General features: G+C 45.6%; 1 protein-coding gene across 3 annotated transcripts in view; it reads right to left on the bottom strand.

Annotated features, from left to right (window-relative positions):
• Positions 1 to 16,961, bottom strand: part of PDZD2 (PDZ domain containing 2) — a 301,267-nt gene that overhangs the window by 118,606 nt on the left and 165,700 nt on the right. The window contains exon 1 of one of the 3 annotated variants that reach the window (XM_040421010.1): positions 11,075 to 11,286. The exons of the other annotated variants lie outside the window; for them this stretch is intronic. The gene's annotated coding sequence lies outside the window, so the exon portion shown is untranslated. Of the gene's footprint in view, positions 1 to 11,074; positions 11,287 to 16,961 lie in introns of those variants that run through there. 3 annotated transcript variants of the gene reach the window in all.

Here is a 16,961-nt window from a genome sequence, read left to right as displayed (position 1 = left end):
CGTCTCCTTCTCCCTGGCTGTGACGCTCTCCGCTGCAATTAGCCAGCTCACAGCCAAGAGAGAAGGAGACGCCCCCTGAGAAACCCAGTCGTCTCCTCCTCCCTGTACCGATGGTAGGGATTAGCACACAGGGCGGGAAACCAGAACGGGGGGCACAGCGGGGAACAGAGCAGCACATCGGGAAAAAAATAAGCCATATCACATCTTTTCAATATGCCCTACAGTGCCAGGTACTTATTATATTGTAATGTCAGGACCGGTGAAAGGTCCTCTTTAACATTTTTTTAAGATTTTAAGTTTTACTATTTAAAAAACTAAAAAAAATTTGCTTTGTGGCCTCATATTCTAACTCCCAAAACTGTTTTTTATTTACCGTATATTTCCATCAATTATGCTATGCAAGGGGGAATATTTATTGCCACTATCTTGGGGTACACATATGACTTTTTGGTCGATTTTTATCCCATTTTTGGGGGGAGAGGTAAGGTGACCAAAAACAGCAGCTCTGGCACTATATACGGTATACATATATAGGTTTTTTTATTACAGTGTTCATGCTACAGGACAAATAATGTGATTATTTCAATATCTTAAACATTTTTAGATGTGGCAATACCAATAAAATTTTTAGTGTGTTTTATTGTATGATAAACGGGAAAACTTTTTACATTTTTTTTATATTTGTAAATGTTAATATATTTTTTAAATACCTGTGATGACTTGATCGCTTTCACAATACTTCAATATTACAGGATATTCTGATTTTACTAGGATCCTATTACACCCTACCCGAGACCTTTAGTGGGCCCTAGGCTGCCCTGACAACCACTCTAGAGACCTACAGTAGGCCCCAGGATGCCAGCAGAACTTCTCCAGAGACCTACAGTAGGCCCCGGGATGCCAGCACAACTGCTCCACGGACCTACAGTAGGCCCCAGGATGCCAGCACAACTGCTCCAGAGACCTACAGTAGGCCCCAGGATGCCAGCACAACTGCTCCACGGACCTACAGTAGGCCCCAGGATGCCAGCACAACTGCTCCAGAGACCTACAGTAGGCCCCAAGATGCCAGCACAACTGCTCCAGGGACCTACAGTAGGCCCCAGGATGCAAGCACAACTGCTCCAGAGACATACAGTAGGCCCCAGGATGCCATGACAGCAGCTCCATACACTCCTTGTGGACCTGGGACATACATGTAGGTCATGGTGTGCAAAGGGGTTCTTTGGGTGATCCCTTTTTGCTAGAAGAACTCCCTAACAACATCTTAATGTTGGGATGGGCTCAATAGTAAAACTATGGGCCCATCTCTATTACTTCTCAGACCACCACCAATCAAAGCCTTTTTATGTTGCTATAAAAAGTTCATATAAAGTTCCAGTGACACTAAATATTTCTCAATGGATTGTCCAAACAATGCATGAAAATGGTGGATCCTCCAGAGAGAGACCCTTTGTAGCCAATGTCCTCCTGAATAGCGGACCATCCTGCAGGGGTTGCCTCATAAAGAACATCTATTAGGTGCACCGATCACCTCAGGTATAGCTTTTCTAACCCACGGCAATCAGCCGTGATCATCAAGGGAAGCTGTATCTAACTATATATGAAAAGAGTAGCTGTCCATGTAACATATGGATGAGGAAGGGCTCCACCCCATGACATCTATATGGCGGCCATTACAGGTTGTCACCCAGCTTCTCAACAAAAGTGTATATGAAAAACAGTAAGCGACATGGGGTACAGCATTAAAAAGGGCAACTTGAAAGAGGGAAGATAGCCTGTCCCCTAGGTAGTCACTAATTTGCGAAAACGTTTTATTGCACAGACACCCATCGACATGGCGCCAAGAGTCTGACTGCCGGTTAGACTGCGCCAATTGGTTGTTCTAATGTTTAAAGAAAGGGAAATTGTTCATGGGGTGGGCCTGGTGTAAAGTAAGGAGGCTTTGGTTGAGCATAGTCACCGTTTGGCACATAATATACCTTCCCACGTATCTCTCTTCAAATATTACACAACCGAAAATATTTATTCAAACCACACGGATACCACACAACTGGAATGTAGAGTAAACCACACAGAGGGCGAGGCTGCGGCTGTGTTATAGACTCTCGCCCTCTGGGGCACTATCAGACACAGCGCAAGTTGTGCTCGTTTTATCCAAACACATTCCACGGTTATTATGGTTTGGGAGAATGAGGAATATTATCAGAATCGACATCTCTACGCAAAAAAACATTAATGACGGTAATTCAGCATCAGGAGCATCAGAGTTAAAGCCATTTAATAAGGGAACTGCGTTGGCGATTAGCGGGGACTGCAGCAGCGTCGGAACGGCAACGGATTGGTTGAGGTGAGTAATAATTCTTCTTTAATTTAACCCCTTCTGACCTAAAATCCTATATGGAAAACCCCATTTAATGTATTTGGAATATGCATATCAGCAGACACAGGAGTTCTGTGATCATTCAAAAATCACAAGGCCGCAGGCGGTGCACATATATGCCGGAGACGGACCTCCAAGGTGACACCTAATATTCTTTATAATATATTAGGAGTAAACACAAAAAAAAAGAAGGGCTCCCCCTGGTGGTGGCTGCAGGCCGACAGAATTTTATCGTTCACGGGCGAGTTGACACTTCAGTGTTTTGGTCAGTGATTTCCATCAGTGATTGTGGGCCAAAGCCAGGATTGGAGCCTCCACAGAGATAAGGTATAAGGAAAAGACCTGCACCTGTTCTGTGTTTAGATCTGCACCTGAAAATCACTGAACAAACACTGAAGTGTGAATGAGGTATAAAGGCCATCTGTCAGCTAGGGTTGGGCGATATCAAAAATATTCCCACGATAACGATATTAAGAAATTTATCGCGATAACGATATATATCGCGCTAAATACCCATTTAGAAGAAAAAAAAAACACTTGGGGCCACAAGGAGACATTATACTGTATGGGGCAGCCACAAGGAGACGTTATACTGTATGGGGGCCACAAGGAGACATTATACTGTATGGAGGCCACAAGGAGACGTTATACTGTATGGGGGCAGCCACAAGGAGACGTTATACTGTATGGGGGCAGCCACAAGGAGATGTTATACTGTATGGGGGCCACAAGGAGACGTTATACTGTATGGGGGCAGCCACAAGGAGATGTTATACTGTATGAGGGCCACAAGGAGACATTATACTGTATGGAGGCCACAAGGAGACGTTACACTGTATGGGGGCAGCCACAAGGAGATGTTATACTGTATGGGGGCAGCCACAAGGAGACGTTATACTGTATGGGGGCAGCCACAAGGAGACGTTATACTGTATGGGGGCAGCCACAAGGAGACGTTATACTGTATGGGGGCAGCCACAAGGAGATGTTATACTGTATGGGGGCCACAAGGAGACGTTATACTGTATGGGGGCAGCCACAAGGAGATGTTATACTGTATGAGGGCCACAAGGAGACATTATACTGTATGGAGGCCACAAGGAGACGTTACACTGTATGGGGGCAGCCACAAGGAGATGTTATACTGTATGGGGGCCACAAGGAGACATTATACTGTATGGAGGCCACAAGGAGACATTATACTGTATGGGGGCAGCCACAAGCAGATGTTATACTGTATGGGGGCCACAAGGAGACGTTATACTGTATGGGGGCAGCCACAAGGAGATGTTATACTGTATGAGGGCCACAAGGAGACATTATACTGTATGGAGGCCACAAGGAGACGTTACACTGTATGGGGGCAGCCACAAGGAGATGTTATACTGTATGGGGGCAGCCACAAGGAGACGTTATACTGTATGGGGGCAGCCACAAGGAGACGTTATACTGTATGGGGGCAGCCACAAGGAGACGTTATACTGTATGGGGGCAGCCACAAGGAGATGTTATACTGTATGGGGGCCACAAGGAGACGTTATACTGTATGGGGGCAGCCACAAGGAGATGTTATACTGTATGGAGGCCACAAGGAGACGTTACACTGTATGGGGGCAGCCACAAGGAGATGTTATACTGTATGGGGGCCACAAGGAGACATTATACTGTATGGAGGCCACAAGGAGACATTATACTGTATGGGGGCAGCCACAAGCAGACGTTATACTGTATGGGGGCGGCCACAAGGAGACGTTCTACTGTATGGGGGCAGCCACAAGGGGACATTATACTGTATGGGGGCAGCCACAAGGGGACATTATACTGTATGGGGGCAGCCACAAGGGGACATTATACTGTATGGGGGCAGCTACAAGGAGACGTTAGGCTACTTTCACACTGCCGTTCAGAGCGGATCCGTCTGATGTTTCATCAGACGGATCCACTCCTATAATGCAGACGTTTGTATCCGTTCAGAACGGATCCGTCTGCATTATAACTTAGAAAAATTTCTAAGTATGAAAGTAGCCTGAGCGGATCCGTCCAGACTTTACATTGAAAGTCAATGGGGACGGATCCGTTTGAAGATTGAGCCATATGGTGTCATCTTCAAACGGATCCGTCCCCATTGACTTACATTGTAAGTCTGGACGGATCCGCTTGCCTCCGCACGGCCAGGCGGACACCCGAACGCTGCAAGCTGCGTTCGGGTGTCCGCTCACTGAGCGGAGCGGAGGCTGAACGCTGGCAGACTGATGCATTCTCAGTGGATCCGCCTCCACTCAGAATGCATTAGGGCCAGACGGATGCGTTCGGGGCCGCTCGTGAGCCCCTTCAAACGGAGCTCACGAGCGGACACCCGAACGCTAGTGTGAAAATAGCCTAACTGTATGGGGGTAGCCACAAGGATACTATACTGTATGGGGCAGCCACAAGGAGACATTACACTGTATGGGGCAGCCACAAGGAGACATTACACTGTATGGGGGCAGCCACAAGGAGACATTACACTGTATGGGGGCAGCCACAAGGAGACGTTATACTGTATGGGGGCAGCCACAAGGAGACGTTATACTGTATGGGGGCAGCCACAAGGAGACGTTATACTGTATGGGGGCAGCCACAAGGAGACGTTATACTGTATGGGGGCAGCTACAAGGAGACGTTATACTGTATGGGGGCAGCCACAAGGAGACGTTATACTGTATGGGGGCAGCCACAAGGAGACGTTATACTGTATGGGGGCAGCCACAAGGAGACGTTATACTGTATGGGGGCAGCCACAAGGAGACGTTATACTGTATGGGGGCAGCCACAAGGAGACGTTATACTGTATGGGGGCAGCCACAAGGAGACGTTATACTGTATGGGGCAGCCACAAGGAGACGTTATACTGTATGGGGGCAGCCACAAGGAGACGTTATACTGTATGGGGCAGCCACAAGGAGACGTTATACTGTATGGGGGCAGCCACAAGGAGACGTTATACTGTATGGGGGCAGCCACAAGGATACTATACTGTATGGGGCAGCCACAAGGAGACGTTACACTGTATGGGGGCAGCCACAAGGGGACATTATACTGTATGGGGGAGCCACAAGGAGTCGTTATACTGTATGGGGGCCACAAGGAGACATTATATACTGCATGGGCAGGCAGTCACAAGGAGACGTTATACTGTATGGGGGCCACAAGGAGACGTTATATACTGCATGGGCAGGCAGTGGGCCACAAGAGTCACTATACTGCATGGGGCCACCAGGAGACATGATACTGTCTGGACTCAGAAACTATACTGTAAGGGGGCCACAAGGTGACATTATACTGTATGGGACAACAATTTGTAACCCCTCCTCCATCAGTATAATAATGTCTTGTGGCCCCCATACGGTAATGTCGTCTTGTTGCTCCTGTATGGATGCCATCACCATGTGCAGTGCAGCTTGCAGGCAGGGCCAGGGCCGCAGAAGACATAGACAGTACAACCTTTATTTCTGACACCTGGGCCGTTAGGGTCTCTCACTCCTCTTCCCCGACCTTGGCTTGGACACGGACTGCTGACTGACTTTGCGCGCTTCGCTCCTGTGCTCGGCCAGTTGGCGGAGACTTGAATATGGGAGCGAGGAGGAGCCGGGGGCGGCCGCTGCAGGAAGTAATACGGTATGCACCAAGTAGGGGCAGGCTGGCACAGATTTAGGAGCGGTCAGCACGCATATGACCGCTCCTATGACGTCACCAAATATCGCGGTTATTTGGAAATGGGGATATCGCCGTTTCTTAATACCGCGGTATATCGTTGACAGCGGTTTACCGCTCAACCCTACTGTCAGCAGATTTGTCCCTATGACACTGGCTGACCTGTTACATGTGTGCTTGGCAGCTGAAGGCATCTGTGTTGGTCCCATGTTCCTATGTGCCCGCATCGCTGAGAAAAATGATGTTTTATTATATGCAAATTAGCCTCTAGGAGCAACGGGGGCGTTGTCATTACACCTAGAGGCTCTGCTCTCTCTGCAATTGCTGAGCCCTCTGCACTTTGATCGACAGAGAAGAAAATGCAGAAAAATCAGTTGCTGAATATCGTGTGTTTCCTCTGTGATTCTGGATGTAGATTTCAACATTTTTCTAACTTGTTTTTTTCAGTGCTATAAAACCCACAGGAGACGGCAGATACATTTGAGGCATTTGCTACTTTTTCCAGCAAAATGATAAACACATAGGGGGAGATTTATAATTTGGTTTCCGCCAGAAAAATGGTGTTAAAAAGTGGCAAACTGCCTGTTTGTGACTTTTAAAAAATTGTCACAATTACACCGCCCTCGCTATTTTTCTGAAAGGGGACATGGAAAGGGTGGAAAGGGTGCATGGCCTGCCACCGTGACAAATTTATCTTCACGTTTTTTTACACCAGTTTTCTGGTGAAAATGAAGCTAGAAGTCTACGGTAGCGTAGGGGATATCAAAACAAGTGCAGAAAGCAATGGTCTTGATCAATCTCCCCCATAGACTAAAATACACGTGCACCTTCTTAGTTGAGGACTGTGGTGACAGATGACCTCTCATACAGTGCTCCCCATACACCCTTAGGCCTCTTGCACACGAACACCCACTGTGGGGCAGTCGCAGCGGATCGCGGACCCATTCACTTTAATGGGTCCGCGATCCGGCAGTGCCGCAAAAAGATAGAACATTTCCTATCTTTTTGCAGAACGGAAGTACGGGACGAAACCCCACGGAAGCACTCCGTTCTGTGCTTCCGTTCCGCATCTCCGGATTTGCAGACCCATTGAAGTGAATGGGTCCGCATCCGTCATGTGTAATGCACGCAGGACGGCGCCCGTGTATTGCGGATCCGCGCACACGTTCGTGTGAAAGAGGCCTTAGCTGGTGGAGCTTCTGGATGAGGACTGCGGCGACTCCCATATACCCCACCTGACTTGGTAAACACTTGTGTGCAGTAATGGGATTACTTGCTCTCTAAGTAGTTTGTCTTGCGGCAAAAAGAAATTAAAAGGCATGGAAATGATATCAGAGGCACATAAATATTTTACCTCATCCGAACAGAAGGTGATCACAGACTGTGCAAACAAGTCGACCGGCAGAAACACGCACGGAGTAATTACGGCACGGAAAGTACCTTCCGATCCCGCAGGATTACAGGAGACCAGCAAACAAAGGGGAAAACAAGATCTAACCCAAATATACAGCAGGTTGCAGAGGGACACTTTGCACAATTGTCCTTTCTGTACGGTAACAGCCACTGGTCAGGGTGCGGACAGTGGGCACCCAGTCCAGTGGCTCCTGTTAACCCCTTCCGAACTACACAATGTAAAATCAGCAAGCTAATGGAAAGGTCCCTGCTCCAGTAGCCCGTTAATGTACACACTGTGTGATGGCACTGTGACAGCCCAATCCTGTAATGTGACAAGGACAGAAAAAACCCATTCCCCGTCAGGGTGAGTGCTGTGCTCCAAAAATGCCGAAACGTTTAGTGATGACATCAGAGGGGTCCCCTGTGCAGAAAGGCTTGGAGGCCGCCAGAGAAGACACAATCTGCATCTTTCCTATATGCCTCTCCTATACAGATCCCTAGTGACCGTGTTCTATGGGATATTATCATTAGATCGCTGCTATCTGCATAGGCGACAGCCGATAATGTCCTCTCTGCTAACCTGTGACCCCACAAAAATAACAATAATAATAATATAAATAATTTGAGAAAATGTAAAAAAAAAAAAGTCTATAAAAAGGCTGCAGCTAAAGGCCTCATGCACACGACCGTATGTATTTTGCGGTCCACAAAAAACGGATCCGCAAAAAATACAGATGACGTCCGTGTGCATTCCGTAACAGCCGGCCTCTAATAGAACAATCCTATCCTTGTCCGTAATGCGGACAATAATAAGACACGTTCTGTATGTCAGAAATACAGACATACAGAAATGGAATGCACACGTTTTTTTTTTGTAGACCCAATGAAATGAACAGTTCCGCATACGGTCCGCAAAAAAAACAAAAACGGGACGGGCACGGAAAGAAAATACTTTTCGTGTGCATGAGGCCAAAGCAGGGAGATCCATATAAAGGTATATTAGGGCTATAGTGACCTTACACAATGTACTAATATCATTAACATCGCTATACAAGGGAGAATTACAGAAGTAGTATTTTAGGTAAATATTACTTATTGAGCAAACTATGTTAAAACATAAAAAAAATTAAAAAATTCCCCATTTCTGACCATTTATTAAGACCAAAAAAATTAACATTCACTCAATTTTAAAGAAGAAAGCGCCATGTGCCCTGCAACAAAAAAATAAAAATTGGGGGTAAAGTGAAAAAATAAAATAAAAATTTGAAATTTTGCTCTGGTCATAAAGGCCCAAAACACCCCTAGCCATGGAAGGGTTAAAGGGGATTTCCCATAAACATTTATCACCTATCACAACTGCTTGGACCCCAACTTATCCTGAGAAAGGGGGCCCCTGCTGAGTCTCCTGTGTGCACACGAGTGACCCCTCTCCAGTCACTGTCTATGGTACACGTATGAACCCCACTTCTGTATTCACACAGGGCAATCGGGGGCCCCCGTTTTTTTTGATTTGGTGGGGGTCCATCAGTTGGGACGATCGTACATTTCTGATCAATCCTGTTGAAAGGTGATAAATCTTTTTGGGAAGACTCCTTTAGGCTACCCATAGACTTGCAAAAATTCTGCAGAAAATATCTGTACGTTTCCGCACCAAATACGCAGCGAAATCCGCATGTGTTACTTGTGGATTCTGCCGCAGATCTGACCATTACATTGAAAAAAAGGGGCCATGCTGCAGGAAGTTGTTTAAATCATTTTTACAGGAAAACCCCTTTAAGGCAATGCAGTAGTCGGACCTGCAGTCCTATGTAAAGATAACAAGATTGCACAGCCTAATACGCCAATTAACAAACTCATATCTGCTATTCTGAAGAATTCAAGGCAATAACAAGATGTAATCATAAAGTGATTATATGAAAAATACTCAGTGTGGAGCAGGGTTAGAGATGACGCGTGTTTATGTAAGAAGTCAGATTCTGAGTCAATGAAGGAGCAGTCAGCATCCGCAGGAACAAAAACACACAAGAGGTCATCACAAGCAACAATGGTCACACCGTGCCGGACAGTTCTGCTGACCTCTATAGACATTGTGACAAATATATCTACAAACCTGCATATTCATATACATGGAAAGCAGAGCTGGGGTTGATACACCCTGATGCCATCTAGATTTACATAGGACTGCAGGAAAACCTACATCATAACTCTGATGAGACATTGAGATGAACAATTGATGCAGCCCCAGACAAACTCAGCTCTGCTGTATCACTAAACTGCTCTGTCCTTATCGGCTTCCAGCATATGATCAGTTCATAAACACGTGCGAGGAGTTTCACAATGTTCAGGCGCTTCTTACAAGACATGAAGCGTAAAGATGGAGCGAGCGCTTGGGGAAGTTACTGAGCACAGAATATAGGGGGGACTGCGAGGAGGTCAGAGGTGAAGAACGAATTCTCTGATCTCACGTGTACATTGGAAAGTCTGATATCTATCTATCTCAGATCTATCTAATATCTATCTGATATATATATATATATATATATATATATATATATATATACACTGTATATATCGATCTATGTTCTATTTATATCATTTATCTAATATCTATTTTACTCTTTCATTTATAATTACTCTTATTTTTGCTCCTATTGTGAATGTGATTGCTGCTGTTATGCCAAAATTTCCCCACTGAGGGACAATACAGGGGTTTTCTTCTTCATCCATCTATCTATCTATCTAATCTATCTAATATCTCTCATAGCTATTTATCTATCTATTATCTATTTATCTTATATCTATCTATCTATCTCATATCTATCTATCTCATATCTATCTTTTTGAAAAACAATAAAAAAAGCACACCACACATAAATATAAGGATATCATATAAAACTGATGTAGCAGAGATGAATTTGTATGTTAATATACTAGTTTAACCAGCAACCCTAATGTAAAAACACACATAGTGTACAGTGATAGAACTATGAGAGGGGGCAAATGGCAAACTCAGCTCTCCTACATCTGACAAACTCAGCTCTGCTGCATTTGACAAGCTCAGCTCTGCTGCATCTGACAAGCTCAGCTCTACTGCATCTGACAAGCTCAGCTCTGCTGCATCTGACAAGCTCAGCTCTACTGCATCTGACAAGCTCAGCACTGCTGCATCTGACAAGCTCAGCACTGCTGCATCTGACAAGCTCAGCACTGCTGCATCTGACAAGCTCAGCACTGCTGCATCTGACAAGCTCAGCACTGCTGCCTCTGACAAGCTCAGCACTGCTGCATCTGACAAGCTCAGCACTGCTGCATCTGACAAGCTCAGCACTGCTTCATCTGACCAGCTCAGCTCTGCTGCATCTGACAAGCTCAGCTCTGCTGCATCTGACAAGCTCAGCACTGCTTCATCTGACCAGCTCAGCTGCTGCCTCTGACAAGCTCAGCGCTGCTGCCTCTGACAAGCTCAGCTCTGCTGCCTCTGACAAGCTCAGCTCTGCTGCCTCTGACAAGCTTAGCTCTGCTGCATCTGACAAGCTCAGCACTACTACATCTGACAAGCTCAGCACTGCTGCATCTGTATTTATTATGGTTCAGTTCACACACCTTATAGGAGAAAAGCTGTCTCCTAACACTGCTGTCCACCATGGTGCTCCCGGGCCCGGTTTCTATGGGGCGCTCTATAGATGGGACTGAACTCTGCGCACACTTTGAGCTCCATACATCCTGCCTGTTCCTCTGCCTCTTCCAGTTGTGCAGAGAAGCAGCAGCAGCAGCCTGTGCATCCCTCCTGCCCCCACAGCTACTGTACAGCGCCACACCTCCTCCTGCACAATCCTCCAAAGCTGTATTAACCCCTACAGTAATGACAGCCCAGAATCAACTGATGCAAAAACTGATGGTTACAAAAACTTTTTTTCTGTCTTTAAATTGCAGAACAACTTTTTGATAATCATCTTAAATGAACAAATCTTTTAGTACCACCGCTTGAGTTATTAACACCAGTTTTTAAAGGGGTTGTCCACCACAGATCGTAAAAAAATCAAGCATATTTGCCTTTTATGTGCTGTTCAAATGATGATCCAGTGAAAAATTATGACATTTACTTACATAGTATGGTGCCACCTGGTGGTCCAAGTGTGCAGCACTGGGCATGTCCACCCCAGTGCTGCTGGTCACACATGCTCAGTCACTCTCCTCACAGCCAGGTCTCTGCACAGTGACCCACTGTTCACTGCAGGGCACCCTCCATGGAGGGGAAGGAGCAGAAGCTCTGCAGGAGCATGGCAGTATAGCTGCAGGGAATGTAAGGATGGACTATATACTGTCAGCTGCCAGAAGGAGAAGGAGGCCGACTTTGTCCAGAGCCCACACCAAGAAGAAAATATGAAAGGAACTGTAGTTCATATGTTCAGTTCTCCATAAAAATAAACGGAGGCCACAGATGGACTGTTCATCTCCAATCATGGTCACCACGGAGACTGGCCAGTTCTTGGAAACCCCTGGATTAGCTGTTTCTGCATTTCTTCTCATGCACAGTCACTACTAAAGCAAAATGGAGTAGCTGATACTGTGGTGTCATGGGGTTTCCTAATTCATGGAGTCCCCCATCTGAGCCATTCATGAGAAAACACCAATTCTTTTTTCCACCACTAGAGGGAACCATAAGAGCTGAATGAACCCATAGCCAGAGAGCTCCCTCTAGTGGCTGCGTCGGGTAGGTAGAATTCAATTAAATTAGGTGAACATTTGAGCACATTATAACCCACCTTTAAAAACTGAAGCAATGCTAAAAGGACCCTCCTGCGCACCCATATACACAGCATTACAGACACAACTCTCCTTACAGACAAGCAGCCAATATAAGTGTCATACCTCTAAGGTCACAGCCCTCATTTGCCAGTATAGACAGGGTTAACGAGCTACACATGGCTTCCTGAATAGGGGCCGCACTGGATAACCACCCGATGATGCCTCATTGCATAATTATTAGTCAAAGCGGTGAACTGGAGCAACAAGAACCAGATTGCATGAAGACGGTGAGCTCCACACAGATGAATGGATGCATCAGTAGTGAGTCAGCTTCCCAGGCCGTACAAGGCCTCGTCCTCACCATCTACAGCCCTGTAATTAGAATATAGTGGGGGGGGGGGGAATACACTGTGTTGCACTGCACCGCCGGCTGCAGCATAGTGCAGGTAAACAATGAAGAGAACGCAGTGCTCAGTGGAATGCCAGAGGGAGAAGGAGGCTGATTTCATCCTGAGGATAGGTCATCGATATGTTAAAAGTGGACAACCCCTTTAAGGGTGTCACTGGCTGCATATGCAACTAATGAGCGCATGAATATGCCACAAACTTGAGAGGTCATTGTGGGTGGGCATGGCATGGGCAGTCGCAACGTGGGATCCACCTTACAAGGGAAATGGTAACACCCAGTTGTCAATTTATTAATATATTTAAGAGTAAAAGTGGAACAGCACAGGGCAGGGTCTTAAAGGGGTCGTCTCATTTCAGCAAATAGCATTTATCATGTAGAGGAAGTTAATAGAAGGCACTTTACTAATGTATTGTGATTGTCCATATTGCTCCCTTTGCTGGCTGGATTCATTTTTCCATCACATTATACACTGCTCGTTTCCATGGTTATGACCACCCTGCAATCCAGCAGTGGTGGTCGTGTTTGTACACTATGGGTAAAAGCGCGGGGCATATTTGGTGGCTGGGACTGTGGGAGTGCACCTAGGCTTGTGATTTTTCCTATAGTGTTCAAGCACGACCACCAGTGATGGATTACAGAGTGGGTCGTGCTATTAGGGTTTCTCTACATAGTAAATGCAATTCTAACTTCGGGGTTGGGTTTCAGGGTGAGGGTTTCTCTTTTACGGCAATGGTTGTCCATAGAGTTAGGTGTACTCCCCCCCCCAATGCTAGAGGAGTCTGGCAGAGTCTTTCTCCCCTCTCCCAAGCCGAGCATGCATGTCTGTGAGGGGGGTCAGGAGATTATAGTGGTCACCCAACATTCATCTCATGTGTATGGCCAGCCTTACAGCTGAGAGATGATGGAAGTCACTGAGCTCCTCACACACCAGTGGAATGAGTCACTCTGGAGATTACATGCCCGTGTTCTGGATTTTATACACCTAGTTAGCAATGGGTGAGGTTAAAATGCCCAAACCCTCTAAGGGCATGGTCACACATGTCGGATTTAATCAATCACGTCTCTATTGGGGCGGTGCTGCGGGCCACAGGCGTTGGTGAGGCGCAGCTGGGGAGGCAGTTTTGCTAGAAGTGATTATATGTCATACAGGACTTCCTATAGTTTCACCGGTCTCTGGTTTAATAACCTGACTACTATTGTGCTTTTATATTCTGCTCAACTGTTTTAGAAGACAAGCTTTGAGATAACTTAAGTTTTTTATTTTTTTATTTTATAACAGAACAGATTAAAGGGGATCTCCAAGAAATGATAAAAGGACTAAAAAAAAAAAAAAAAAACGCTGTTATAAATAAATTGATAAATACTGTACCTAAGTTTATTCTTTTGGCTGACTCAGTATGACTATATCGATTATGCTTCAGTTTCAAAAAATAATGACAAAAAATACATATATAAACATATTTTTCACTCAGAAATTTTTACCCCCAAAAGTGGGGAAAACATGGCAGGGCATCTTATGAAGCAAATACTAAGGAGCGCTTTCATTATAGAAGCGCTCACTAGTACAAAGTAGGGTCAGAGAGTGGTGAATACAGCACTTCTGGTGCAGGATTTACTCTGCACTCCCTCGTCGTCTGCTGGCGCTGCGCTGTGTCCTGACACAGCTCTTGTAGGAAGAACATGCTGGAGCTCCCAAGTGGCCGAGGTGAGTTCTTTTATTTATGTCAGATATGAAGTCTGATGAAGATTAGGGATCTGATCTGAGGTGAGGTCTGATGAAGATTGGGAATCTGATCTGAGGTCTGATGAAGATTGGGAATCTGATCTAAGGTCTGATGAAGATTGGGATTCTGATCTGAGGTCTGATGAAGATTGGGAATCTGATCTGAGGTCTGATGAAGATTGGGAATCTGATCTGAGGTCTGATGAAGATTGGGAATCTGATCTGAGGTCTGATGAAGATTGGGAATCTGATCTGAGGTCTGATGAAGATTGGGAATCTGATCTGAGGTCTGATGAAGATTGGGAATCTGATCTGAGATCTAATGAGGATTGAGGGTCTGATCTGAGGTCTGATGAAGACTGGGGGTTTGATCTGAGGTCTAATGAGGATTGAGGGTCTGATTTGGGGTCTTGATGAAAATTGGGGGTTTGATCTGAGATCTAATGAGGATTGAGGGTCTGATCTGAGGTCTGATAATGATTGGGAATCTGATCTGAGGTCTGATGAAGACTGGGGGTTTGATCTGACATCTAATGAGGATTGAGGGTCTGATCTGAGGTCTGATGAAGACTGGGGTTTTGATCTGAGGTCTAATGAGGATTGAGGGTCTGATTTGGGGTCTTGATGAAGATTGGGGGTTTGATCTGAGATCTAATGAGGATTAAGGGTCTGATCTGAGGTCTGATGAAGACTGGGGGTTTGATCTGAGGTCTAATGAGGATTGAGGGTCTGATTTGGGGTCTTGATGAAGATTGGGGGTTTGATCTGAGATCTAATGAGGATTGAGGGTCTGATCTGAGGTCTGATGAAGACTGGGGGTTTGATCTGAGGTCTAATGAGGATTGAGGGTCTGATTTGGGGTCCTGGTGAAAAATATTTTTGCGTCTTATAGCATACAGATTGTCCACTTGTAACTCAAAAGTGAAATCCAGCAAATGTGAACAGACATGAACACTTTTGGCCAAGTTCAACTTAAAATAAACATCTACCTATTAATTAAAGGGGTTGTCCGGGTTCAGAGCTGAACCAAGACATACCCATAATTTTACCCAGGCAGCCCCCCCTGACATGAGCATTGGAGAGGTTCATGCTCCGATGCTCTCCCTTGCCCTGTGCAGGATCGTGCAGGGCAAGGGCTCTTTTATTTACTATAAAACACTGCCGGGCAGAGGCTTCCGCCCAGCAGTGTGTTTGGTGATGTCACCGGCTCTGATGGGTGGGCTTTAGCGCTGCCCTAGCTGTTTAACAGGCTAGGGCAGTGCTAAAGCCCGCCAATAAGTGCAGGTGACGTCACCAGGCTAACTGCTGGGCAGAAGCCTCCACCTGGCAGCCCGAAGGTTCGTCATGGGAACTCCACAAAATGCCTTTGCCCTGCGCGATTCTGTGCAGGGCAAAGGAGAGCATCGGAGCATGAACTGCTCAGATGCTATTGTCAGAGGGGGGGGGGGGGGGGGGGGGGCTGCCTGGGTGAAATTCTGGGTATGTCCGGGTTCAGCTCTGAACCCGGACAACCCCTTTAATAAGGCTAAACCATCTTTAGTGGTTGAGATTCCACTTTTCTAATACAATGCTCCATATTGCCTACACAGACTGGGTAAAATAAGAAAATTCTAGCTACCAGCAGCCACCACTGGAGGGAGCTTATGAGCTAACTCCAATTAAACTCCCTCTGTAATCAGCACAGAATTTTGTACCAGTTTAGATTATAATAAAAACATCAAAATGGTAAAGAGGTGGGAAGACACTTTAAGTTCACCAGCAGGAAACTTGAATATTCTATCATTTACGTCAAGATATATGACAACATGTAAAGGACAACACTCAAAGTGAGGCTTAAATGGGCAAAATCTGACCATTTTCTCTGACAATGTTGAGAATTGTTCATTTTGACCCAGTTAAAGACCATAGGAAACCTTCTAACCGTTTCCCAGGGGAAACAATCCTCTATGTCTTAGTCAAAGGGAAACCAAGACCGTGCCAATTCCACACCATGTAAATAATTCAATTACATATTGTGCTACTCAAACAAAAGGCATATTCTGCATCCGGGCCGCTCATAAAAAGACCATATATTCAACTTCTATTCCATTTAATCAGTGGTAGCCCAGAACATGACAATTTCTCAAACTTCCAGAAGCTGCAGGTCAAGGAGACACGTGACCTAAAGGGGTTATCCCATGAGTAATGCAAAGAACAAAAACCAGAACTAGAACCAGCCCTGTACCTCACGTGGATCAAAAGATCTCCACATTCGTTGCTCTGCTAGATTTATTTCAAGCTGGCAGTTAAGGGGGTGTGTACTTTCTCAGGGGGCATGTCCTTTCTGGTGGCAGTTTAAGGATGAAACTGAGAATTTATGTCAACCTCAGTGAGCAGGACTGAGAACTTAGAAATTTTTAATAACGTTCAATAAAAAAAAAAAAATTATTCCCATCCAGGCGCTGGTTTGAAAAATGTAGAATATTTTTCGTGGAACAACCCCTTTAAAGAAAATGGTTATATACAGCTGAATAGGCTAAGAATAATGTAAAGCATCTTGTGTATGCCTGTTTTTCTTGTGCCATTAAAGGGGTTGTGCCATGAAACATATTCTACATTTATAAAACCAG

The sequence above is a fragment of the Bufo bufo genome, chromosome 2 (assembly GCF_905171765.1).
Source record: "Bufo bufo chromosome 2, aBufBuf1.1, whole genome shotgun sequence".
NCBI lineage: Eukaryota > Metazoa > Chordata > Amphibia > Anura > Bufonidae > Bufo > Bufo bufo.
Note: the sequence above shows the minus strand (reverse complement) of the source record. Positions and strands in the feature narration are given on the sequence as shown.